Source organism: Megascapheus bottae, chromosome 12 (genome assembly GCF_031878675.1).
Source record: "Megascapheus bottae isolate mThoBot1 chromosome 12, mThoBot2.hap1, whole genome shotgun sequence".
In the NCBI taxonomy this organism is placed as follows: Eukaryota; Metazoa; Chordata; class Mammalia; order Rodentia; family Geomyidae; genus Megascapheus; species Megascapheus bottae.
Genome location: NC_143520.1, coordinates 14,341,333 through 14,367,092, shown reverse-complemented (window position 1 = coordinate 14,367,092; position 25,760 = coordinate 14,341,333).

Genomic DNA, 25,760 nt, shown 5'->3' with positions numbered 1-25,760 from the left:
AAACTGAACATTCAATTTTTATTATATTAGACACTTAAAAGCCTTGTATTTTATACAACAATTTCAAAGTGTAATAGATGGGCCCTAAACTCTTTTTACAGTGATATCTAACCCTGCATTTTTTAAAAGGGTCAACCTTGACTTTTCAACACAATGTCTTTGCTTTCTTTGTCCAAACTCATCACTTCTGCCTTAATATGCTTTCAATCTTCTCACTTACAAGAAATCTGTCTCCCGTTTAAGAATGCCTATTCATATTTCTTGTGTAAAAACCTAATCATTTATGACATCTCCACTACCAACTCATTTCAGAGTGCTATTTTTTCTGAGTTTCTATTTTAAAAGTTGTACAAACTCTTTAATGCTCTTCCTTGACTCTGAGGCCTGCTACTTAGTAAAGACTCATGAAACTGTGGTTGCCTTCATTGTGTTTGTGTTTAAAGTCCATTTTGTTACATTTATTATGTATGTATCCACCATTTATATACAATAGATGAATATGTCTTATTACATTCTAGGTAGGCTGATGTTTTAAATTCACTTTTCTCCTTGACCTTAAATCCTTGCTGCCAGGTTGATGAGGAGAGATTAAAGACTTAATAATAATGGCCCCATAATCAACAAGCACTTTCTGGTTCTACAGTTAACATGCTGTAGGTATAATTCATAACAGATTAATTAGGACCAATGCAGAATGAAGAAGACACAATTGAATCACAATGAAATATTTATATGTGTAATTCTGTGTCGGATTTGCAGATTAATTGTGTACTATTATCAGGTACTATTATTGGCCTTATTTATTTTAATGTTAATCATTTCCTGAGATCATGCAGAACACTGAATTATAATGAATATGATTCTACCCTTGTCTATATTCTATAATTAATAATAGGTAACTCAAGGTTAGATATCATATGCAACTATATGTCAAGCAAGAAAATAAGCACTACCTAGCTTCAGGATCTAAAAATAAATCATCCCCAAAGGCAACTGTTTTGTCTGTTCTTATTGTAATTGGTTTTCATAGAAAGAGAATTTAAAATATAATTTGGCATGTAAAGATACCTTTTTCCTTAAAGACTATAAATAGATAAAAAAAGAAATATGGTTCACTAAAACTTTACTTTCTATACTTTTTGTTGATAGCTGTATAATAATTATACTTCTTTTATCAAAAATTTTATGAATATATATATGTTTATATACAGCTATAGAAGAATAAGTACATATTTCTCTACTGAAGTAGAGAGTTTCAAGATACTATTAAGTGAAAAAGAAGAGAAATATCCCTGTATTCGATGTGCTATCATTTGTATAGATATAGGTAATAAGGAAAAGAAGGTCCATGTATGAACAAAGATTGTCTTGGGAAGATTATAGAATGGATTGAAAACTCCAAGTACATATTCAGGGAGGAAAGAAGACAGATATTAAGACTTGAGATGGAAACTTTAATAATTACAACTTCTACACTTTCTTTCTTCTAAACTTGAACCATTTGAATATATTAAGTTGAAAAAATATAACTAGAGAAACAAAATGAAAGAGTAATTTCTTAAAATTGACACAATAGTAATTTATAAGAATAATGGACTTGTATCAAGCCTGTAAAAGCCCAAAAAATTTGCATAACTTTCCTTGATATTGTCATGTACAAACTTGTCAATGTCAAACTCTATAAATAGGAAGAGATTACAAGGAAAAGTAAACTGGAGACATGATTCCCATTGGAAAAGCATGGAAGCAGAAGTATATGTTCAGAAAGCTGTGTTTGTTAGTGTGACATGATCATTGCACATGGGAATGCGCATATTCAAGATATGATGAGTAGAGCTCACTGAATCTCCTTAATTAGATCTAAGATCAAACAGGAGTAAAACACTACAACTGGAACAAAATAGGAAGAAACAAAACAACAACAAACTGTACTCTATATTTGTTGAGAAAATTGTCTCAGGGACACATATTGATTTCCTCCTTCCCTAAAATCCCCACACTGACTTAAACAAGCATCCCACTTAAGGCTTTCTTGACACTCCCCAAACTCAACTTCTCCCTCCTCTGTAGGTCATCAAGCACTAAACACCTCTGATGTAACTTTTGATATGACAGCCATATTGCCCTTTTGTAAGCCTGTCTTTCCATGTGTTTGCTGTGCTGTACTTACAATGTCTTCCCTTTTTTTTTCTTTATATCAGTGGCATTTAATATAGTATACAATGCATGAACCAGTTTTGCCTCCCTGTGAAGAATCCTGTTTGTTCACAGTATAAAATTTTCTGGGATTAAGACTTCACAGAACAGAAGTGAATAAATGACATAAAAAACAGTCATGAAAATAAATAAAAATATAAGTTTATTATATTTTTTTTTGTTGGGATTCTTAGTGAAACAATGAGATTGCTAGTTTAAACCATAAAATCTTTGCTTCAATTTGATTTTTCTATAGTTTTAAGCTTGCATACCTTATCTTTCTTCTTCATTTTATGTGGTAAAAGTTTTAAATAAATCTTCTTCCTTGAGCAACAGTCTTTTATTTTCTATTGTGGGATAATTTATAAAGGGATTATAGTTATATTTGTGGGGTAGTAGGTGCAATATTTCTCACACATCGATACCTTTTCTCATATTTTTGTCCCCATTTCCCTTCCCTCCACCCCTCCCAATCACCTTGTCCCCACTCCCCTTCATTCTTTGTACATCTTCACTTTACTTTTTTCATTACTGGAGACTAAACTCAGGGCTCCTTTCTTGCTTGCAGACAAACATGCACTCAATTCCTAAACCACAGCCACTCTGTCCTTTATACCACGTTTAAAACTGGCAATCAATTATCTAAAAAATCTAAAATGAAATTGAATAAGAACAGTCTTTTCTTTTTTGTCCTTTCCTCCATATTTCCTATCAAAAGAATCTTACTGGTAGCCAAATGGCAAAGGAGGAGTTTACAGAGCTCTATCCCCAGTATCATAGAGCTGAGTACAACTGAACTTTGAAATAATAATTTAATTTCTGACACATTAAGTATCTGATTTTATGCAATACTAGTTCCTCTAGTATTTTTATTGGCAATTAAATAATTAAACTACATAGGATAATGAATAATAATACTGAATTTACATTCAGGCAACTAATCTTGGCTTCTAACTAGGTATAAATCATTGAAACTCTTCAAGTCAAACTTCTTATCTATAAATTGGGGATAATAATTGATCTACTTCAGAATGTTGTTTGAAATGAACAATAAAAAGCTATGTAGAGGGGAAAGGAGTTTGGCCTAGTGGTAGAGTGCTCGCCTTGCATGCAGGAAGACCCAGGTTTGATTCCTTGGTACCACATACACAGAAAAAAAAAGCCGGAATGGTGCTGAGGATCAAGTGGTAGAGCTCTAGCCTTGAGAAAGCCCAAGGACAGTGCTCAAGCCCTGAGCTCAAGCCCAGGACTGGCAAAAAAAAAAGCTAGGTAGTAATAGTTAATGGTAATAAAAACAGTTGATAATTATTAATGTGGAAACTTGGTTAATAAATGTGAATTTTATACCTGTTTTTGTCTTCAGAATTTATTATCGTTTGAAGTAATTAGGATCTACATATGTTCTTCTAAAATAGATCTATATTAGCATAAAAGCAAATAACAATGCTTAATTTAGAAATGAATTTGACTATTTTATTACTGTCATTTCTAGATACATTTTACATGTTATCATATTTAGTAATACTCCTTTTAACCCTCAAAATAATATTAAGTATAACACTAAACTCTTCAATCAGAACTAACCTAATAGATTTTGAAAATTCAGCAAAACATTAAAGAATTACTTCCAGAGGTATGGAGGTAAATAGACAAGCTAGATACTTCTAGAATTGATGTACATGTCTACTTCAAATGCAATCATTGCACTCAACTTGCTTACAGCCAATCAGGCATCCTTTATAAAGCAAACACTTGAAATGGGAAGGTGTTTACTTCAGATTTTCCTCATATTTACATTGGTGTTTACAAAAAAATTTCTGGCAATGAAGGACTGAATAGTTAGTTAACAGCTCTACTGATTGAGCATCAACTCATAAACCATAATATTACAGTGAAGTATAAATCAACATGCTGAAAAGTGCCTGTGGGAACTGTTTACTACCTCAAGAGTGCTGTGTTGCTACTTAGGGCTTTGTCTTTACACTATTTTTTATTGATATGGAATATTTATATTGACTTTGATTTGACCTTAAGCTACCTCCAACTGTTTTCCTTAGAAAATTAAATGCACCACAAAGCAACTTCAAATAAACACTTATATTCTAAAATGTATGCTGCAATTTCATAACTTTTGGATCTTCTTCAAGATATAGTTGCCCCACGAATCTCTTCAGCTTTATTAGGCAGTCATGATATTTTTATTATAAAATCATCCTTCTGGTAGATGCTTAAGGAACACTCTAAAACAATGACTTTAAATCTGACTTCATTTTCTTATAAAACATACCTATACCTAGACCTGGAAAGTTCTTCAATGGATATTAGTAATACTGCTTTTTAAAATTACCTTTTTATTATCTTTCAGTACTTGCACAAAGGAGATACCATTCAGCAAATTGTTTACAAGTTCAATGCATGTCACCCGTTCATCATTGGCTGCATCCCTCCCTACCCTACTCCACCCTTAGTTTTCTTAATTCTCAAGATAGTCACTGATATTTTATTTTATTTTTTAAAATATTTTTATTATAATTAATAAAAGGGTTGCATGATATTTGCCAGATAGAAAGTGCATTAATTCACATACATTGATACCCTTTCACATGTCTTGGTCCCCATTAACCTCCCCTCCAACCCCCATCTTGGTTTTCCCCCCTTCTCTGTCCAATTTCAAGTAACCAAATACAAATATATCCAATATATCAGATAACAAAGTGAGATACTGTAACAATATGAGATAACCAAGAGACAGCAAAAGAGATGAGAGATAACATAGCACATTAAGGACAACAATCATTCATTATATGGCTTTTGTTTCAATATCCTAGAGGTCCATTCAATTAGCTTCAAGAATATTTTAACTACATTCCCCTCTTATCCTCTCCTTCCCTTGTCCTCTCTCCATCTTTAAGTGCCATTTTCATGGTATGTTCTTTGTACCATGAATTCATCTTTCTGAGGTATTACACCATTTGATTTCTCCTTTGCAAATGCTGTACTTGGGTTAATATGCCTGTGTATTCAGCCTTGTATGTGCTTACTTGTGTATTTACAAATTAGATCCAGATCTCCATATGACAAAAAATATGCATCCAATATTATCAAAGATATGGCCAAATGGAATTTACCATTCTTCCCATCGTCTCCAACCATATTTAACCATTTATATTTTTGTTCAGCTTTTCCATGTTCATCTTCACAGATCTGCATTTAACTGCTGAATATAATCAGAAGATTCTGTTAGATATGCTAAAAAAAAGATCAAAATAATTTATTGTTTTCTACCCAGGAACATTTGCCAGCTGCCTTCTGCCTTCTGTCAAGCTCTTGTAGCACTTGTCTCAATTAAGCAAGAACATCCTTCAGAATAGCCCTGACATGTCTTATTTCATCCCAGCCATTCTCAACACTTTTGTCTGAGACTTCTCTAAAGTATACATTTGAGATTGAATTTTTGTGGGGTGGATGTGTATGTGTAACATTCTCCTTTCTTATGGCAAGTGCTCTAAATTTGAGCCATGCCTTAGTTAATTGGAGCTTAATCGCTATGGTCTTTTCTGCTGCGGATGACATCAAACCCTGATCCTCCAGGTTTCCTCACAAGTAGTCAGGATTACAGATGTGAGCGGCAGCCATCTGGCTCTAATTTTGTTTATGCAGAAAATTGTTTGGTGCTTCTGTGGTGAAGAAGATCATGTTAACTAGTTTGTAAACTCTGTCCATGTGTCTACCAGTTTTGGTAAGTTTCTTTCCCCAGAGCAGGACAGAGCCTGATACATAGAAACTGCATAACCTTGGGAATTATTAACTGTGGTGACTTCAGACCACAGATCAGGTCAAGTGTAGGAACTAGTATGCTATACTGTAGTCATAATGTTCTGATCATAATCCTACATTGTTCCCATATAAATTACTTGTTTATACTAAAGGACATGAATATTTATATCTAATATTCTTCTTCTTTATTTAGTGGTTCTGGTGTTTGAATTAGGGCTTGCTTGCTAGACAAATGTTCTACCATGCTTTCAGACCCACATTTAATCTTCTTAAATGTCTTTGCTAGTAGACATTAAATAAATTCAAGACAGACATTGGGTTGTTGTTGAATTTGTAATATGTTTATTTAAGTCTCTATACTTTTAGCAGAACAGAATCAACCAACTAGGTACTGCATAACTACTTGAAAAAAATGAAAAATGAAAAGAAATGTATACTAACCACAGCTTGATTTTCTTCCATTAAAATATAAAAAGAGTTGTTACTTTCTGCTCTGAAATAGTGTACCAGCTACTTCTGTGTATCTAGAATAAAACCCAACACCCCAACTCTGCCTTTCACAAGACAGCTTAGACAGATCAGTAGCAGAAGTCCTAACAACTGCTAAGCAAGCTTCCTCATTTTCTAACAGAGATAATATTTGGTAACAAGATTTAGAAGAAATTATTCTCGAAGAAAAATAGTTACAATCAAAAAAGAGTTAAAATATAATATAAAATATAATATAACCAATTATGGATATTCAGTAAACTGCCTGTGTAATCAAGAACTGGTTTTCTGAAATTTTATATGCAATTCTTATTACTTGTTTTATATATAAGCCTCTTACCTTTTCATTGATTTCCATTAGAGTGAGAAAAGGAATGGTCCAGAAACAACCCTTGAATTGCATTATCTAATTAAGGTAAACTGGAAGCTGCTGTAAAGATTCAACAGTCAGCAGACAACTAAAAATGAAACTTTAAACTAGCTTTGTAGTGGACATAAGCTTTTGCCGTTTGCCATGATCCACCATTCTTTCTTGACAGGATTTTATTAATAATTCCTGACACAGCATGACAGATTTACATTAACAAAGCAGGTATTCTATACATTAATTTATGGTTCAGTCTCAATTCTAGGATGAAAGCATATGTCTAATTTAGTGACTATGTGGAACATGCTTGTAATCACGAGGCACTCAAGTATATAAAACCTGTTTTATTATATCAGAATCCTGTAATTGCATTTGATTCTAATATCTGTAAACCCTCAATACCATGAATTTCCAAGTCAAAATGTGCACAATTTTTGTCTCTAAACAACTTTGACTAGACAAGTTCCTGTGTCAAGGTGGAAAGTTAATGCTCAGAGAAGAAAGGATTCAGAATTAACTACATTTTTTTTCAAGTCTGTAATAGCAAGGAAACTCTAAGAAACTCTAACAAAGAAAACACAGGAAGCTAACTGTGCACTAGATTTGTGCCTGCATAAAGTGGATGTTCATCTCTCATTAAAAAATAAAACTATGGAAAACAGATTCCAATTTGAGGTTTCTATCAGTTATAGATGAAGAATCCTTACCAAATCATTGAATTCTCAGTCACTTGAATTGGTTAAAATATAATATTAATGATATTGAAATGGCAGATTTTATTCTTGTACAGGATAGTCATATGTTCCTCAAAAGTATTCAAAGGCCACAATTTACATGCCTTTCTTTTTTTATATTTATTTTTGTCAGTCCTGAGGCTTGAACTCAGGGCCTGAGCACCATCCTTGGGCTTTCTCAAAGCTAGGGTTTCTACCACTTGAGCCACAGCATCACTTCAAGCCTTTTCTTTTCTATGTACATGATACCAAGGAATCAAACCTGGGTCTTCTTACATGTTAGGCAAACATTTTACCACTAGGCCAAACTCCCAGCCCTACATGCCTTTCTTATGAAGGAAAATGTATATGAGTCATGAATAACTTATAGCAGAGTATGATTTAGTTCTTGAATAAGAAAACACAACTGCAATTTAGGTTTTTTAAATATTCAAGGTATGTCATCTTTTAACAGGCCAAGCAATATCACTCTATATGAAGTTACGAATCATCATTTAATGGGCACTGATGTGGAAGATGGACCCAGCTCATCTGTCACTCAGTGTTACACTATTGGAAAGCACTTAGAATCAGTGGGGACATGGAGCCTGAACAAGGCCCGCAGAGCACAAGAATGAGAAATGGCCCCCTGCAAAAAGGATGACTAAGAATTATTCTTTAATTTCTATAAGTAGTTTATCATACGAATAATAACAAATTAAAATATTTATATTTTTATGGGGAAATAAAATTAATTTTAATTTCTCTTTATTACAAAAAGGGCAATCTTAGCAAATTCAACATGAATATCATTTTTTATATATGCCTGATATTTTCTATGTATTATCCACTTGTGACAATAGTAAATGTAAAATTGAATAATAACTTTGTGTTAGGCTTATTGAATATATTAAATAACTTCTCAAGTGCTTGCTATGCAGAGTCAAAATTGTTTATATCTATGTACAACACAGTTATCCCAGAAGAAGTTCTGCTGGATTCTACATATTTTTAAATTTATGTTTGTTAGTTTACATTACTGATACAAGGAGGATTTCATTTCCACACATTTACTGTGTATTCCAATCAATCTCACTCCTCTATTACTTTCCCTTTAGCCTTTCCTCCTTTTGTAAAACTATTCCAAATGTTTTCATTTCTCTATGTTCATAGTTGCAAGCAATCTAATTTAATTGTATTCTCCTGTCCTTCTGCCCCCTAACACAAACACATACACACAGAGAAAGAGAAGTAGATTCTCTTGATGTCAAGTATGTAATTTTTAAAATTTAAGATATATGTGCTTTTTTGTCAGTCTTCGGGCTTGAACTCAGGGTCTGGGCACTGTTCTTGAGCTTTTGTGCCTAAAGTTAGCACACTATCATTTTGAGCCACAGCGCCAACTTCCAATTGCCAATTTTCTGGTGGTTAATTGAAGATAAGAATCTGCAATTCTTAGATCTAAGCCTCCTGAGTAGCCAGGATTACAAGAGTGAGCCACCAGCACCTGGCACCTATACTATTTTTGACAGTAACACATGGTTTTTCAGGGAATTGGAAGATATATGAAAGTGTACCAAAAGATGAAACCAACAATTATAATCAGATCATTACTTTTTCTCTTTTCTCTTTTCTCTTTATAAGAAATAGTATCATAAAAGTAGAATAAAATATACATGCAGGAATATAGCTACATTTTGCCATACCAAATTAATTTCTATCAGTTCTTTAAAAATACCACTTTCATGATGGAATAATAGTCCAACTTAAGTATGCACTACAATTTGCTCAACTATTATTAAAATCTTAGTATATGATTACTTTTGTTTTTAAGTAATAGGAATAATGCTGTACTACATAATTTTTTCTTAATATACCTAAATTGTACATTGATTCTATTAGGACTAAAATTACTAGGATAAAAATTTTAAATATGTGATGTTTAATGGAATTTTTTCATCAGTCCTGGCTTGAACTCAGGGCCTGAGCACTGTCCTTGGGCTTTCTCAAGGCTAGAGCTCTAGAACTTGAGCAACAGAACCACTTCTGGCTTTTTTCTATGTTTGTGGTACCTAGGAATCGAACCTGGGTCTTTGTGCATGCTAGGCAATCACTCTACCATTAGGCCAAACTCCTGGCCTGTTTAACGGATTTTTTTTGACAGTCATGGGCTTGAACTCAGAGCCTGAGCACTGTCCTTGGGTTTTCTCAAGGCTAGAACACTACCACTTGAGCCTCAGCAACATTTCTGGCTTTTTTTTCTATGTACGTGGTACCAAGGAATCGAACTCGGGTCTTCGTGCATGCCAGGTAAACACTCTACCACTAGGCCAAACTCCCGGCCTCTTTAATGGATTTTTATATTACTTTATGTGGACTCTTTCTAGAAGCATTTGGCATATTAAGTGTGAGTCAAAAGAAAACTTTCCTGAGAAACACCACTGAGGATTGTAAATAACCTCACATAAGGCAAGTGAGATAATTTCATCTCTATATGAACATATCTGACAGTCTACATTGCAAAATTTCCCACTAATCTAGCTAGACTTGCCCATCAATATTAATAGGGAGGTGGTTCAAAAGGTCCCCAAAATAACAAATACAATGGATCCCTAAATAAAGGAGTTGTATTAGCTTATAAATCCCATGTATATTTTAATCATCCCCTGAGGATTTCTAATCCCAAACACAATGTAAACAATACATAAACAATGACTGTACATTTAAGGGAATAATTAAGAGAAAAAACTGATGTGTTTAGGACAAATTTTTTTCTGAAATTTTCCGGTTTTGCTTATTGTATCCATAGTTTCAGAACTGTGCTTCTAAGCACAAATATATTCAACATTTGATCCATGTTACAGGCATGGGGCACAATAAAAATATATGGCAATGTTCTATATGACCATATTTTTAATTTGAAGAATTTGTAGACTTATATGAACCTTTTACAAATTCTTCATTTTCCATTCTCAGAATTGATGAACCTAAAGCCTTTAAAATGACTTTTTTTGTATTAGCTACCCATGTCATGAGAATACTAAGATAATTCTGCACATTGTACCTAGAAAAAGAATATTTGAAAAAATTACTTTATTTACTGGGTTATTTCTAGATTTCTTAAATTAAGAAAACAGATAAAAATGCTAGTTTTTTAAATTGGTGTTTTTAGTTTTTTATATTGATTTTAGGTTAAGAAAAATGTTGGTTGAACTTTGAGTTACTTGAAGTTACATTTATCACTAAAACTTTTCCTAGGATAACTTCAGGAGGAACAAGTTCATCTACTAAAAGAGACAAAATCAATTATTGTCAAGTATAATATGGCCAAATGACCTAAATGACACATTACTACTTCAGGCTGTGATAATAGCTGTCAGACTTTCTACTACTTTCTCATTTACCAAATACCCTAAATGATAATTTCTCGAGTGAAACTAAACTACCTACGTTATGCAGGGGTTTTTTTGTTATTTTTTTCTCTTTATTCAGATCTGTGCAAAGACTTCCAAAGGAAAATCTTACTCTGTTTAACATAAAATGATGTGACAGTGATTATAGCAGTTTTTGTTGCTGTCATTTGTTGTGGCTATTGTTGTCATGTTTTTTGTTGTTGCTTTTTGTTCTTGTACTGCTCACATGGTTGGGTACTCACCTGCTATCTCCCTTTATGTCTTAATCCTATTTTCAATAGGTATTCTTCCTGCCACTCCATGGAAGTGCTTTAACTCAAGGCCTCCAGGGGGCTTCCTGTCCTTGACTCCATGGCCTCCTCTTACCTGAGAAGACAACTGTATTTGACACACTGGTCACTAGATTCCTACTGAACACGTTCTAAACCTCTTTCCTGGGACAATCCCTCACTGCTTTTCCTCCTGCCTTTCCTAATGGTTTCCTTTTGTTTTTATGATGTCCATAAATCTGAATGCTGGCACATATTATGGCTTTGGTTCCTACTGGATCAGCTTTCTCTTGCTAGGCTTGATTTCCTCTCCACATATCTTAAAATGCTAACTATATACTGACAACCTTCAAGTTAGTTCAGCATCTGGTTTTTTGTTTTTTTGATTGGTTGATTTTGTTGTTTTTACATTTGCGTCTTCTTTTTCTCCCAGTAGACACTTAGTAGAATTCTCAAACTTAGTGTATATAAACTTTCTCCTTGTTCTCCTAAAGCTGCATCACCATTGGCTGCTTCATTCTTAGTCAGTAACAAAATTATCTCTCAAAGAACTTGTAGCAAAATACATGGAATCATCCTTAACTTCTCTGTTTCTTCTAGGTAAATCCTGTATCTTGAGGAATCCTGTTGGTTCAATTTGAATATGTACAATAGAATCCAACACACTTCTCATTTCTCATTGTTGCGACTCCTCTCAGCAAAACTTACTATCACTCTGCTCTATGTTCCCATCACTTCTCACCTGGATTATTTCAATAACATATTAAATGATCTCCCTGCTGACACAGGTTTGAAAACCTATTCTTCATATAACAACCTGGATAATTCTAAATCACCAAGCAGACTATGGTACTCTTGTTCTTTCTAGTGAAGTCATGTTTAGAGCATATCCAAATGTTTACTTTCCCCATAAAGCTTTATTTGATCTATCTCCTTTTACTTCTCCTGAAAATTCTCCCCCAAACCATCTCTTCCTTGAACATGAAAGCTCTATGAAATCTATGTCGTGTTGGTTCTCTGCTCTGACCTTTTCTTCAGATATGTATGAAGTTTATTTCCTCCTGCATTGGGTTGCTCCTCAAACACCTCCTCATTCTGTCCGGCCCCATATTTACTAAAATAGTTCTCACACCACCTTCTCTGAGTTTATTTTTGTTTATTAGAATTAGATTGACTGTTCTTTTTGTTCTTCCAGAAAAGTGTAAACTCTCTCAGGGAGTAGTATATCCACAGTTCCATTGCCCTTAGATTGATACTCACTGTACAAATATAGAATATATAAACTGTTACAATAACTCCTTGAGTAAAACGGTAGTCCTTTGTTGAGCTTCGTTGTGAATGGGATGATCCATTTCTTCCCATTTAATGCTGTTTTCAGCAAAGCCATGAAATAGCTATTGAAACACAAGAATAGAGGTTAGAAGACATCCCCAAAACTCAGTGAGCTAATACACATCCGCTTACCTGAATAGCATTCCAGCGTCCATTCATCTTCATTGAGTGGTTGTCTTAATTTTATTACTCTTTCAGCCTTCCACAAACTTGATGGAAAACCTTTTCCAGTATTTAATTATTCTTTCAATTAAGCACTTATTTTTTAGGACAAATTGGATTTGATGGTCACAGTTTAAGCTCTTACCTTTTGTTGATCTTCTGGGGAAATACAAAGTTCCCCAAAGAAAATACACTTGTACATTAATCTGAAGGGTCAGTACTCAAGTGCATGCATGGCACTGGCACTAATGCTGGCTGGCTGTGGCATAAGGAATAATATGTGTATAGAAATTTTTTTTAAGATTAGACAGCTTTATTAGGTGGCCATAAAAATCTAGACACATAGGAAAATATATGTAATAACTAGTTTTTACATAGTATATAAAATATAACAATATGCTTCATATTCTAACATTTTCCTCAGTCACAGCTATAACCTACGAAGCCTTTGGAAGGTTTCTCTGTCTGATTTTATTTTTTCACTACTGAGGTTTGTATTCAGGCCTCATACTTTATAGGCAGGTGCTCTACCATTTGTGCCACAGCTTCGGGTTTCATGAAATATTTAAGTACTTATTCTCTACAACAGAACTAAGTACTATTCTACAACCTGACCTTAAAACTCCATAGAATCTGACTAAATGGATATATTGTCAGTTATTGAACTGATTTCTCCATGGTAATACTTAAATTGTTTTCAATACTTTTTCATTATAAACAATTAGATAACATAGTTAAATGGAAGAAATATAGTCAAAATTTGGCCTCACTCTTTGTTTTCTTAAGACACATTCCTAAAAATGGGACTGCTAAATGAGGCAGAATGTAGACTTAAGTAAAATTTTTGTAGTGAAAGGAAAGTGAAGGAAGCTGTGACATGGTTCAAAGAGAAATGCACTCATTCTCTGATTGAGGAAAGGATAACCTTTCCATTCAACATCTAGTAAAAACAATAGAATTTTACTTTAAAAAATCACTTGAGTTTGGTGCCAGTGGCTCACATCTATCTGTAATCCCAGCTACTCAGGAGGTTGAGATCAGAGGATCGCAGCTCACGGAGGAAAGTCTGTGAGACTCTTTCCTCTAACAAACTGCTTAGAAAAAAGCCAGAAGTGGCACTGTGGCTCAAATGGCAGAGCACTAGCCTTGAACACAAAGAGGCCCAAGCCCTAGGTTCAAGCACCAGGCTATGCAAAACAAAACAAAACAATTAATTATAGTTTGTCAAATTTCCATAAGGATAGAGAGTCTGAGATTGAGAGGATTACTGAAGTTTGAAGAGCAGAAGAGTCTACATTGTCACCCCAGCTTGAGGGAAGCACAATCACAGGTGCGCCACCATTTTGTCCAAGTATGTGCCAGGGAGGAAACGAGATGCTTTCTCAAAAATTGTAGTAGGATAAAGGGCTGGCGGTGTGACTAGTGGTAGAGCAAGCCTAAGATCTAAATTCATGTCCCAGTTTGCCCCGCCCACAAAAAAAGACATCTCCAGCCAAATCCACACAATATCTTGGCTTCTGTCTAGCACTTTGCCAGTTTTTATTTGTTTGTTTTTAAGTGTCGATTTTATAGGCAAGCTTGTCTTTATTATAATGTGTATGATATAAACAACAAGAAAAGAATCTTCTGGTAAACAGTAACGTACTCACATCTAAACTTATTAGTTTAGGTAATAGGCTTCTAAATATTCATCTCAGAAATTACCTTACATGCCTAAAAATTTATGATTGGGGCTGTTGGCTGTTGCCAAAAGTCTGTTTTATGTTATGTGTTTTCCCTCCCACATCCCTGCCAAAAATAATGGTTCCAGAGAGGAAGCTCTGTACAAAGTCAAACTGTTATTAATCATTTTGATCTTTTAGTACACATGCATAAGCCAGTAACAATGAGTTGGTGTTTCACCAAGTCCCACAGCAAAATAAAGAACAGATCAAGTCAAGGTCTGCCATCAGCAGTAGAACCGCCATCAGGCAAGGGATGTTAGTGTCCATCTCTCAGAGAACAATGTGTGTCCTGACTGACAGCATCCCTGTGGTACTCTCAATCCTCACTGGAGTGGCATCTGCTGTGGTCCGAGCTGCACAGGAAGACAGCCTTCCTCCAATGAACCACCCAAAAGCCAAAGGTAGAGCTGTAGCTCAAAGCACCGGCTTCCTATTCTGGAATCTAAGCTCAGGATGATGGTGATAGAATAGAAGGCCTCTGGCGGGTGGTTAGACCATGGGATCGGCACCCTCCTGGCAGGGATTGGTGCCTTTCGAATGCACGCCAGGGAGCAGCTGTCCCCTCCCACCATCAAGGGCCATAGCCAGAGGGCCCCATGTTATATATGAACCAGGACGCAGGTCCTCACCAGAATCCCAATCTGCTCCCACTTCCTTGTGAACTTTCTGGCCTTCAGACCAAACTGGGGTTGAGATGTCTAGGAACACAGGACCGGAGTTTGGCAAGGGCCATCTTGCTGTATCATCATACAGCAGGAAGACAGGAAGAAATGCCTTGAGATTTGAAGCCAGTTTAGGAAGGAATAAAAGTCCCAGAGGCTCTATCTCCAATCAAACAGAATATATATATATATATATATATATATATATATATATATATATATATATATATATATATATATATATACAAGTAGGGCTGGAGGTGTGACTCAAATACTTGAGAGCCCAGGAGCTATGAGTTAGCGATCATGATACCAATAAGGAGAGGATCTGGCCTCCTCTGAGAGCGAGAGCCTGGCTTCCCAAAGCCTCTGTAAATCTTGGAAGGAGGTGGGGGGACTAAGACTTACTGTAAACGGAGGTCTCGAACACCCCGACATGAAGGGCTGCCACCTCCCGGAGCTCGGCCTCACTGTGATAAAGCCTGTCCATGCCTTCTTGATGCCACAGCCCCAGGCCTGGAGGGTGGTCAGATAGGAATTTTGTTTTTTAGCCATTTCAAGTATTTTAATGTTTTGATCAGGTCACCTGCTTTTTATCATTTAATCAATTTTGTTGTTGAACTATAAATGCTCAGTTTCACTCTCTCAAGATCTTGAATGTCAGAGTAATACTTAGTTGATCTCAGTGATGGGTTGTGGTTTTAAATAGTACTTTTCCACTTGGTTCCTGATGGAGCTCATCATGAATCTGAGGAGGGTTTGGGGTGGGGGTGTGTGTGGCAGGGAATAGGAAAGGGAGAGACTTTTATCCTTCAGTCATCTCTTTCATAATTCAACTGCTCTAGGGTAACTGATGTACAAATCCTCCCTTGTGATGGTCCCATAGAGGATTGGGCTACCCTGTGGGTAGGACCACAGTGCTATAACCAGTCACAGGACATATTTTAAGACAGGAAAAGTTCTTTTCAATTGTCTAAACAGCACTCTGTTTATCTTTCCCTTTCCCTTCTTCCTTCTCCCCCATTTTTCAGATATATATAATTCAAAATTAATAGTTTTATTCTCTTACCACTTCTAATATCCATCGTTTTCAGAATCTCAATGTTGTCAGAAAGTCTGGTTTATAAATCATTCATTTTTCATAATTTACATCTTTTCTCTGGCTGATTAATAACTGTTCTTTGTGTCTGAGGTTTTGTTCTTTATCAGATGTATAACTTCTTTTTTCATTCATTGTGCTCCAGGTTTGCACTTTTGAGGATATATATCTCTCCTCCATTAGGGAGCACTTACCTCTGCAGCATTTTTTCTTCCTGCACTTTCTTTTCTTCTGTAATCCCATTTAAATATAGGTTATACTTTCATATTCTATCCTCTTAACTTGATTTTCATATTTTGTAACATGTATGTGTTTATTATACAATAGATAATTTCCTAAGATCTATCAGTTATTTTAATTAAAGGCCTTTTTAAAACAAGCAGGATGCTTGCTGGGACAGAAGGAAGAAAGGCAAAGACTTTGAAACTTGGGGAACTCCAGAGCAATCTGCTCCCGATTCGCCTTGTTCATGTAAAATTCATGAGAGATGTATGTATGGATGAGCTGTTCATAACAAAAAAGCCTTTGCAAGCTATGGGCCAACACAAAATCTCATTGTATATTGATAAGTTACAATTATAATGAGTATTTTAGGAATGAGTCAGGAGATCTCCAGACAGTGATTATAGTTCATAAAATACTAGAAGGATGATTAGTTCCTCTGTCAAGTAGCCAATGAACACTAACATGCCAAGAAAGAAAATATGCATAGATTTTTTTTATCCTTGTGTAGTTACAGTTGCAGTTAAATTGAGTGATCATGGGCTAATATGTGAATTATTGTTAGTGTGACTTTTTCTTACATTTTTAGCAATCCAATTGAGATTGATAGCTATAAAGAAGAGGGAAATAAATGCTGATCAGGCATTTATGATGCTCTGCATTAATGACATAAGGATGCTGAATCTAAGGGAAAATCAAGCTGGGTCAGCTGAGAGAGTTAATCTAGTGCTTCAACATTTTCCTGGCAGCCAGCTTGTCTTATTGAAGAGAAAGGGAGCATAAACCTTTGAATTTGTTTAGTCTGGAAAGAAGGCAAAAATCAAAAATCCAAACAAAGAAAACAGTAGGCAAATAAAAAGAAGAGACTTACCATGTAATATCCCCTATTATAACAAGGAATAAGCAGCTGATATTAATTTTACACTTAAAGTAATTAGGGAAATTTTCAACAAAATATTTTGATGGACCGTCATTACAGTTAGATATTGAAATTGATGTCAGAGGGGCAGTTTCTTAAATGTTAGAAAACAAGAGATAAAGAAAAAAGGAAGAAGAGAGCTAGAAAAGAAAAGAAAAGAAAGAAGGGAACGAGAGGCAGGAAAGAAAGAAAAAAAGTGCGAGGGTAATAAAAACATTCTTAAATGGCAGTGAAGCAACTATTTAGTTGTGTTAATAAGAAATGTGACATATTTTATTTTTTCCAGTCCTGGGGTAGAACTTAGGGTTTGGGTTCTCCCTCTGAGCTTCTTTGTACTTAAGGCTATTATGCTATCATTTGAGCCAATGCACCACTTGGTGTTGTTTGTGAGTATTTTGTTGGAGATAAGAATCTCCTGCCTGGCTGGCTGCAAACCATGATCCTCACATTTCAGCCTCAGGGGTAGCTAGAATTACAGGTAAAAACCTAATGTGATAATTATACAAAAGGCAAGAAGAATGTTGTTGATTCGCATTCATCGCTGTTCAATAGCATACTCTATCTGTATTTGAGAGTTTCTCAGGGTAGTTGACTGTCCTTTCCTATTTGCTTCTCTATGAGTCACAGAATTTTTTATGGTGGATTTTGGTGCTGAGCTCTAATTTTATTTCATTGTGATCTGAGAGAATGCAGGGAATATTTTCACTATTTCTGAATTTGCACAGATTTGCTTGGTGACCTAAATGTGGTCTATTTTGGAGAATTTTCCATGTATTGTGGAGAAGATATCCTCTTGTATTTAGTATGCAATGTACTTATTTATCTCCTCTCCCTAGTTTTAATTTGAAGTCTATGTTATCTGATATTAATATTCAACTCCAGTTTGCTTATGAGGACTATTAGCCTGGTAGATTTTATTCCAGCCTCTCAATTTCAGAATTTATTTATTTTTGTAGGTAATGTGTGTCTCTTGAAGACAGCAAACAGTTACTTCTCCATGCATTGCGCCCTTAAAAGATAATCCTTTTCTTAGATATTAAGTTGTGATTTTATGTAAAGAAGATGGAGAAGTAAAAGAAGAATGGAAGAAGATGGTTGGCCTCTTTTGTATAGAACTTTGCCTTCTAAGATTATAGATGAAGTAAGAATCCCTCAGAAACAGTAAATGTGGATACCCCTCCACTGCATCTCCAGTCCAGGAAAGATTTCAATCAGAGAAAAAGAAAAGAACTTCTGGACATTTGTAGGGGACTAGACTGACCAAAAATCTGGAAATAGGTTAAGTGGGATAAAATTGCCTTTACCCCAAACTCTGCTACCATATTTTGTGTGATAGTTTTGCTCTGGTTACTTCTTTCTCTATTTCGATTTTGAAGCTCCTGCCACATGTTCTAGATGCCTGATTACAGTGACTGTGTGGGGGAGTGAAGGAGAAGATGTCAAGATCTGTGCATACGTGCTTCTGAAAGGATCAATTTTTTTTATTTTTATTTTATTCTTGGGATAATTTATAAAGGGGTTACAGTTATGTTCATCAGGCAATAGGAGCATTTTTTTGTAAATAAAATGACAAAATCTAAAGTAATAACTGGAACCTGTTCTTTCCTAAACACCTCCTATAGTATTTTTGTGAAAGAGACAATAATCTACTAGGTTGTCAGTATCACCATGTAGGAGTCATTCTTGCTGGGACTGGGCTTGAATTCTTAACCTCTAGCTGTAGCTCAGTTGATTTGATTGCTCAGCTGGTGCTCACCAATTGAGACATTTCTCCATTCGCACATGTTGCTGGTCAATTGGAGATGGAGTTTCCCAGACTTGCTTACAGTAAAGAAACTCATAGAGTATCAAAAGAATAAAACAATGCAATGAATATTCTGTTCTACTATTCTCAGGACCATGAAAACATGCCTATATTCACATCTTTGTATGTTGATACATGTTTACAGGCATTTATAGTGATAACACACTCATGTTTTGAAATATAAGTTAGTACACCCCCTTTGAGTCACCCTGGATGAGACAGTGGTTATTATTCAGTTGTCAGACAGAGCAAAAGTTATATTCCAAATTGGGTTCATTTTGCTTATCTATGCAGAAATACTACACTAAAATCAGTAACAAATGTAAGCAACTCAAAAGCAGTCATGAAAATAGGGTGATATTTTAAATTCACATGAATCATCGAAGCCCCCTTTCCTTTTCCATTTATACAAATATGTCCAGCTTAAATAACAACATAAGTCACTTCTTTTCTTCTTAAAAAGAAGATGTGGCCTACGAGAGAGTTGTTTTTCCAGTCCTGGGCCTTGAGCTCAGGGCCTGAGCACTGTCCTTGGACTTTCTCAAGGCCAGAGCGCTACCACTTGAGCCTCAGCACCACTTCCAGCTTTTTTCTATGTATGTGGTACCGAAGAATGGAACCCTAATCTTTGTGCATGCTAGGCAAGCACTCTACCACTAGGCCAAACTCCCGGAGCTGTTTTTTGTTGTTGTTGTTGTTTTTTTAATCAGTGAATCAGTAAAATTATCTTGGAAAGAGACATATGAGTTTTCAAAGGCCAAAAAACAAAATCCAAAATGAAAATATTTATAATTAGTTGAAGAATACAGGTGTACACATCAAGCAAAGGTTAATAAAAATGTTATTATCCTGATGGCATTGTTTAAATGAGAACACATGTTATTTTGTAAAGCACATTCTCTCCTACAAATACAGTGAAATATATTTTTGAACCCCCACTGATATGATTTATGGTACTGAAATATTTGGAAAAGTCAGTATAGAACTGATTGGTTTTGTGACATCACAGTATATGCTGCAGGTCACATAGAAATGCATAATATAATTATGGTAAAAATCACTTACAGTGTTATATTACTTGTCTTCTCGTGTAATTGTTCATGGAAAATGCAAAATAGCCTTTATCCTAGCATTGCACCTTTATTTTTTAGATTTTTAAGAGGGTAAGATGAAGCAAATAATGTAATATTGTTTGCTCAGAACTTTAATGAAAATAAGAAGAATCCACATATAATTTTAATTTGAATTAAATTTAATTTTAGGAACTTTCTTGGCTACCTTGAATTATTTTCTATTTTCTAAACCTGGGCTAATAAAATCAGGAATGAGTTTTTCTGTTTCCAAAAGTTTATAAAAAGCTACCTTTTTCTCTTTGCAAATGAGCACTTAAAACAGGATTTAGGTTTTTATTAAGAACAGATAGAATCCATGAAATTGAGTTAGTGGAGAGAAATTAATAGTTATTTCTCTAATATTGTGATCAGAAGAGCTCTATAACATTTCTTCCATTTACTTCCCTGTCTGTTTTTATCTCCCATACTCATGGAATATGGACTTGACTCAGTTCTTGAAGATGTTATCAGTAGAACTGAGAAGGTGCCCAATGACCTCAAACCGATGTCACCTATCACTAAAAAAAGTATCTGCACCTACCACTAATGCATGTAATATTGTCCTATTGGTCACTTGAAAGGGGACTCCTGGATCAGCAGTCTGATGTGGGGGCATGTAGGAAACAACAAGTATCACAAAGCTTGAGTCAGGATTTGCATTTTATTGAGCTCCCTGGATGATTTGTATGCACAGGAAGATGTAGCAAGTTCTGCTCTAGGCTACCTATTCTCCGTCTGTTCATTCTTCCTGATAATAACTCTCATGTTCATTTGGGTTTTTCTTAAGAATTGAAAACTATGCACCATGCTTCTTTGATCTACCTTCTGCCAAAAACCAAATTGCTTACTTTCTGTTCCTTCTCAGAGATGCCAATTGGCATGAAATGACTTGTCTGGTTTTTTTTATTATTATTATTCTTGTAGTTGTGCCATTGGCTCTATCTGGTGGGTAGAGATAGTTCACCTCACACATGTGTTTCTTTTTCATTGAATTTAATTTTATTGTAGAGGTGATGTCAGAGGGCTTAGTTAAACACATAAGGTAATGAGAGTACTTTTCTGTGGAACATTGTTACTGCCTCCCTTGTTTCCCTCCATCCTCAGTCTCCTCTCCCCAACATTGTAATGTTCATTTCCAACATATTGTTTTGTGAGTATCATTGTTGCATTGAATCACCCTGTGTCCTTTGCCTCACAATTTTGTTATCCCCCTTCCCTTCCCCAAATCAGATAAATGTATATACAAGACATAGTGTACCAAAAGCAAAAAGAGTGACAAGAGGGGATAAGTCAAAGGGGAAAAGTGAAAGAACAAAGGAAATAATGTCACACAATACATTCAAAAACAAAAACAAAGAAATAACAAAATAAAATGCAACCCCTCTTGTTTCCATATCTTAGTGTTCATTTTGATTAAGATCATTTTGTATGATCATATGTACATAGCCATTGAGCTATTGTGATCATCCCCTAAGATTACTTTAGACATATACTAGTTATTACAAATGAGGGAAACCATGAATTCTATGTTTCTTTGGGTCTGGCTTACTTTACTTAATTTGATTTTTTCCGAGTCTTTCCATTTCCTTATGAATGGGTGACGTCATGCTTCCTGGTGGAAGAATAAAATACTATGTCCTTTTAATGAAGTATTCAGTCTACTTTTATATTTGTATCTCATCCTCAAAACCCAGCCCTGGAGAATTATATTATTTTCCCTATAGTGACTTGAGAAAGTGGAGAATGGAATCTGGGAATATGAAAGTAGTTTCATTCAAAGATCCCAGCCAATGGCATTGATGGAAGTAAATATTAAAGTAACAAAGTTGTCATTTTTGACTTTTGAAGCACAGAATTGGATCATTAAACACTAAAATAAAAGTAACTTTTATTTTGGATGACATTTCTTTAAAGTTAACCCTTTGACTATTCTCAATCGATGCTTTTACTCCACCCCTTCCTTCAATTTAATTATTTTGGTTATGTACTTATTTTTTCCATTTAGCAAACAGTTTATGTATACAATGCATCTTGATATACATCTTCTGTAAATATGTTCTCCCCCTTTCACCCATCCATTCCCTTATTTTTCTCAATTCTGTGGTATGTACCTTCTTGTCTGCATTTTAATCTCTCCCCTTATTTATTCTTCTACCTCTTCCCCTTTGCTGTTTTTTTTGTTTGTTTGTTTGTTTGTTTTTTGCCAGTCATGGGCTTGAGCTCAGGGCCTGAGCACTGTCCTTGGACTTTCTCAAGGCTAGAGCTCTACCACTTGAGCCTCAGCAGCACTTCTGGCTTTTTCCTATATGTGGTACCGAGGAATTGAACCCGGGTCTTCATGCATGCTAGGCAAGCACTTTAACCACTAGGCCAAACTCCCGGCCATACCTCTTCCCCTTTGACCCAGCCCCCTTGAAAGTACTCATTTCTGAGTATGTTTCTGTATTTAAATGCACTTTTGTGGAACGTGCTACTATTTATCTATGTATCTATCTATCTATGTATCTATCTATTATCTATCTATCTACCTATCTATCTTTTGGTCTCAGATCAATAAGTTTTGAGCCCGAGTCTCATCCTGTTCATTTTGCATTTTTTACTACTGAAATTTGTCCTTTAAGGCAGAAAACAATTTATCTTCTCTCTGATTTCACTCTGATTATGTGGTCAAAGAATAAATTGTCAAGTTTAGTTTTCTGACTCACTTTGATTAACAATGCTTGTCTTGTCCAAGCCATATTTCTTTCTATTCTCCTATTTGTCTACAAGTACTAATTTCTTTGATAGCCACCAACTTACATTTATATGAAATCAAATGAGAATTTCAAGTGTATGCATTATAAAATTTTTTAAGTGTCCTTTTTTCTCTTCCACTTTTGTGTTATAGATATTTGAAATGCCTCAGACAAGGACTTAAACTGTTCACTCAACAATGAAGTACATAAAGACTTGAAGTAATTCAAACTTCTCTAGTACAATCATGACATTTTAGTTCTCACCTTGAAAAGTCTAAAATATTTAGAAATCACTTCAATTCACTTCTTCCTTTTGATCCAGTCAGTCACATTACATTGTTCTGGGATCACTAACTAGGGCTAGCAGAACATTGGTTGAGTGGTATGTGATGATTATATTATTTTACAGGAGAGATACTCAGTTCATGCTAGCCTCCCAGTTGTGGCCATTTTGGCTGCAATTATTGAACTCGTTGTTCTTGATTAATATGATTTGAAACTCTCTAATTAGGAATCATTTTAGTTTGGCCCATATCCTTAAAACATAAATCCTATAGGAAAAACAGAATTGGACCCCTTGTCACAACATCAGCCTTTGTCTCGAAATTTGCTTTTGGGGACCTGTCTACTCTGCACAAGTTACCAGAACTCAACTTCATTTGTTTTATGATGATAGTACTGCAGCTTACACAAAGAGCCTGAGCTTTTTTTTCTTGTGGAGGGGGAGATCTCAAGGTCAGTAGTCTCACTTGAGACATAGCTCCACTTCCAGTGTTCTGGTGCTTAATTGCAAAGAAAAGTCTCATGGACTTTTCTACCTGTGTTGACTTTGCACAGGAATCCTCAGATCTCAGCCTCCTCAATAGCTAGTACTGCAGATGTGAGCCACTGACACTCTCCATAAGTTATGGCAGTACAAACACTACGCTGAACTTAGAGGGATATATTGAAACATTAAATACTGTTTATAAGTTCCTCTGCACTAGTGCTTAAATAAACCCCAAATATTTGCTGGTTTTGATGGTTTTTACTATATCCAGTTGTTTTTTTTTCTTTCAAATGCAACATTCACCTTTTTATACAATTTCTAGAAGATGAGTTCTCTGCCTACTCTGATTTCAAAAAAAAAAGAAACAAAGAAATCTACCTGTGGTACCTTGTATTCATTCTGTCTTGTGATAACTTTTTCTCACTTGTATTAAGTTTTCTATGATGTTTCGAAATTTAAATACGGCATAAAAAGTGATATCACTGTGAGATATTCCACAAAATATGTAACTTCAACCAGGTGCTAGTGGCTCACATCTGTAATACAAGTTACTCAGGAAGCTGAAATCTGAGGATTGCTGTTCAAAGCCAGCCCCGAGAACAAAAGTACATGATGCTCTTATCTCTAAAGTAACCACCAGAAAACTGAAAGTGATTCGGTGGCTCTAAGTGTTAGAGGACTAGCCTTGAGCTGAAGAGCTCAGGGATAGCACCCAGGCCCAGAATTGAGGCCCCACGAAAATAAATAAATAAATAACCCAATGAAAAACAAACAAAAGTGAAACAAAAGACCATGTAACTCCCTAACTGGGCAACCAGATAGAAGTTTTGCTGTGTACTTGTACTAAGTTTAAAATGTGGTCAACATAGTGTCTATCATTTCCTCCTGAACATTCTACTACTACTACTACACACACAACACACACACACACACAATACACACACACACACACACACACACACACATACACACACACTGTGCACATATATGTCTATGTATGGATAAAAATACAAAAATACATACTATGATTTGGAAGCTTTCACCTGCAAAATATATTGGTATTATGTAGTGTTATTTTAGTATAAAAGGACTCTGTTCACAAAAATGTTTAAGGGTCTGTTTCTGCCTCCCCTCTCTGGGTTGTTAAATGCACATGTTACCAAGAATGAGCACATTCTTTCAAGAACTACAATATAATGTAGATCTTCATATTATTTTCTATTAAGAGGTTTTACTTATATGTTTTCTCTTGATTTTTACACTGAGTGCTAAGAAACAGTTCATAGTAAAATCTTTTGAAGTGTGATCTTAAAATTCATAGTGTGAAGACACAGCAGTAAATACTCTCATAGGAGCTATCATTATCAACATTCATAATAAGAAATTAAGCAGGTGGCAAATACCTGTGATTGAAAATTTCAGGAGGTGGCAACAGGAATATCATGATTTTGAGATCAAACTAAGCTACATAGTAAGTTCCAGGTAAGCCTGCATGAGATAGTTTCTCAGGGCCGGGAATTTGGCCTGGTGTAGAGTGCTTGCCTAGCATTCATAAAGACCTGGGTTCGATTCCTTGGTCCCACATACATAGAAAAAAGCCAGAAGTGGTGCTGAGGCTCAAGTGATAGAGCTCTAGCCTTGAGAAAGTCCAAGGACACTGATCAGGCCCTGAGCTCAAGCCCATGACTGGCCAAAAAAAAAAAAAAGGTAGTTTCTCAAAAACGGGAGGGTGGATGCTTACTTTTACTTTTAAAATAATGAGCTTCAATTAATACTCAGAAATGCCACATATTTTATATGTCTATTTTAAATCAAGTGAGAAACAAATTCATTTTAAACAGACTACATGAATGCTTCAAAACTAGAAATCAGTCTAACAAACTTTTTGAAATACATTCAGAGAAATAAAGGTTTTTTGTTTTGTTTGTTTGTTTTTGTCAGTCATGGGACTTGAACTCTGGGCCTGGGTGCTGTCCCTGAGCTCTTCAGCTCAAAG